Source organism: Hippocampus comes, unplaced genomic scaffold (genome assembly GCF_001891065.2).
Source record: "Hippocampus comes isolate QL1 unplaced genomic scaffold, H_comes_QL1_v1.1 scaffold56, whole genome shotgun sequence".
NCBI lineage: Eukaryota > Metazoa > Chordata > Actinopteri > Syngnathiformes > Syngnathidae > Hippocampus > Hippocampus comes.
In genome coordinates this window covers 564811-567449 of record NW_017842056.1, presented here as the reverse complement: position 1 = coordinate 567449, position 2639 = coordinate 564811, and positions in this window count along the sequence as shown.

The window sequence follows — 2639 nt, the reverse complement described above, 5'->3', positions numbered from 1 at the left end:
AAAAAAAAAAAATCTGTATTGGTCTGGCCATACTAAAAAGGACTTTTTGGGGGGGGAGAAGGCTCTTCATGGCACTTCAATGGGTAATATTGATTTGTAATCGAGGTACACTGACTTACGAATTTTGTCATGAAACAAATTGAACTCAGAAATCTAAGTATTGCTATAGTCATTTATATATTTTTTTCAAAATGTGCTAAATATATTGCAGACATCAGAACAGATTTGTGCTGGACTAATTCAATGATCACAGCCAGGTGAGATTTTCCAGCGTGGTCTGAGCCAAGCAGCGTCCTTCCTGGGACGGCTCCATCCTGAACAGAAGCGTGCAGAGATTTGGACCTTGTACCCTTGCTAACGGTGTCGATAAGAGCAAAGGACAACAAATGACGCACATCAAGGAACACCTGCATAACCTAATGATGTGCAAAGTACGTGTTGCATATCATTAGGTTGTGAAGGTGCCCTATAAAAAAATGCATTGAAACGCCTTTGGCATACTAATAAATGCGATACTGGTGAAAGTTCATGTCATTTAAGGGTCCCCCACACCACAATGCAAAAATCACACTCTAGTGCTCCCTGGAAAGTTCGCAAAAAAAAAAAAAATCAGCTGAACTGCTGTTTGTTTTGAAATAAGTTTACGATTACCATACAGCACTTGCACCTACATTTTTTTGCTGGCAAGTGCCAGCAAAAAATTATTCCAATGACAGCTTGTATGAAAAAAAAAAAACAACCAAACAAAGAAACTGTTATTTTGGACAATTGCATCGCCAGGCACCAGTAGTATAGTTTTTTTTTTTTTTTAGAGGGAGCTTTCACTTCTTAAAATAAAAATGCGATTCTTGGTAGTTCCTCTTCCATAGGAAAGTAAGCCATTAAAACGCCTCTTTCAGAAAATAAGAACACTGCATTAAAATATGGGGATGGACACAAATGGCCACTGTTGAACCCTGCAGAGAGGTAAGACTTGCAGAAATGCCAGCCCCTCTGCGTTGGAGGCTTCTAAGCGGAGTCTTTTACGAGCCCATATCCGAGGAGGAGCCATTTTTTATATGCGTCTGACTTTGACCATCAGGGAACGACATTTCCAATGATGCGCCCGCCTCAACCATTGTGTCACTTCTGCAAGATAAAATAAGAAACCCTTGATTTGTTTCACAATGGAGAAATTCCCAATTTACAACAGTAAAATGATGAAAGGGAGAAAGTAGAAGAACAAAAAGTACATCAATAAATATAAATGATAAAATATAGATACAAGCATATTAAAATGGGTGTGTGTGGGTGAGTCCAGGTTTTCAGGACCGTCTATTCAATAGCCTGACGGGAGTCGGCAGGAATGAGCGGCGGTACCTCTCCTTGCAGCGCGGGTGTACCGGTCTCTGGCTGAAGGAGCTGCCCAGTGGTGTCAGGGCGGCCTGGAGGGACGGGGGGGGAGGGTCTGTCCATCACAGCTGTTAGCTTAGCTAGCATCCTCCTGCACCTTGAGCTGCCGTTGTCTCAGGTACACACGCGCGTGGCAGTGACGTCTTGTGTCTTGCGTTGACATGCCGAGGTTCAGAGTTCAATTGCACCCGAGGGCGGCAGCTGCAATCGCGACGGGGTCGCCATTACTTCCTCAAGGCAGGGCTGAGTATGTACTCGTAGTTCCCAAGTGGCGTTCACTTGTCGCTTTTGTGGAGCAGTGACGTGGCCTGGGGGTGAATTCAGACGACTGAAAAGCGAAAAGCAAGAACATCCTTCCCCAGCATTTTGATCTTTCTGATGCGACAAAGAACACAATCGAAAATAAATATAATTGATTTGATATTGTGCCTTAATGTTTTGGGCTTCAATACTGAACAATAAGTCATTCAACGCCTCTTTGGCAAACAAGAAGACAACATGAAATTGCTCCCTGGTCCAAAATTTAAGAAATGATGAAATCTGTAACAACTAAAATTTTTATGCTGAGTCATGAATGCAGCCCGTTTTACACAATTTGATCTAGCTAGCTAGCAAGCTAGCTAGTCTACTTATCAATGTGTGTGTGTGTGTGCGTGTGTGTGTGTGTGTGTGTGTGTGTGTGTCTCGCTGTCGCTTTCATACATGACTGACACTCAGGTGGATTACAGATGTTCTTTTTATTGTAACAATGCAACACAAAATGGCGGGAGGGAGCAATGGTGAAACGGCATTCAGTCACAGACAGCTATCACTCTGCATTCCTCGTAGCTCTGACTGACCAACAAAATATTGTTTCCACGCTTATCAGAACACAAAATATACGTGTGTGATCTTATAGTATTTTAACTCAAACATTCTGGTCGAAATGATAAGACTGCTCGTCATATATTTTGCAACTCTCCACAAAAAAGAAGCCTCGTTTACGAAGTGTCATTGAATACACCACAGGCAGCAGAGGCGCGACTTCGTAATACGAACACGAACGGCGGCGGCTGTCAACTGCCGTTTCTAATGACTGCACACGCTTTCTGATGGGGCCAAGATGCAAAACATTGGAAGGACCCGGGTGAAAATGTGTCACCTGTTCATGAGGATGAGGGACAGCTACGAGGATATCATATATTTTATTTGGATAAATACAGCATTCAGGAAGCCACCACAGCCCTTAGCCGGAAGGGAAAAAGACA